The following is a 473-nucleotide window of genomic DNA, read 5'->3' as shown; positions in this document are numbered from 1 at the left end:
CACAGCCGATGGCGAAGTCCGAAGCGTCACAGACGACGCTGAAAGGACGATCAGGGTCCGGCAGTAACAGTATTGGTGCATGCAGGAGGCTGTCTTCGACCCCGTCAAAAGCCTCCTGATGTTCCGTGTTCCAACACCATTCCTCATCCCTTTTAAGAGATTGAATAATGGCCGGACCATTTCTGCGTAGTTTACGCTGTACTTGTGCGAGTAATTGGCGAGACCGAGCCACTTACGCAAGTCCTTCTAGTTCTTTGGAACCGACCAATCTACAATGGCCTTGACCTAAGCGGGATCCGCTCGAAGGCCACGCTTCCCAATGAAGCACCCTAAAAGGGGAATATTTTCTGCGCCAAAGATGCACTTGTCTGCATTGGCGTACAGTTTGTTTGTGCGCATGCACTCGAGCACCGCTCTTAGATAAACGATGTGGTTCTCCTCATCCATCCTTCCGTGCTCCGCACGACTGTGAA

The sequence above is a fragment of the Plasmopara halstedii genome (genome assembly GCF_900000015.1).
Source record: "Plasmopara halstedii genome assembly, contig: Scaffold_816, whole genome shotgun sequence".
Lineage (NCBI taxonomy): Eukaryota > Oomycota > Peronosporomycetes > Peronosporales > Peronosporaceae > Plasmopara > Plasmopara halstedii.
This window is presented reverse-complemented; position numbering follows the sequence as displayed.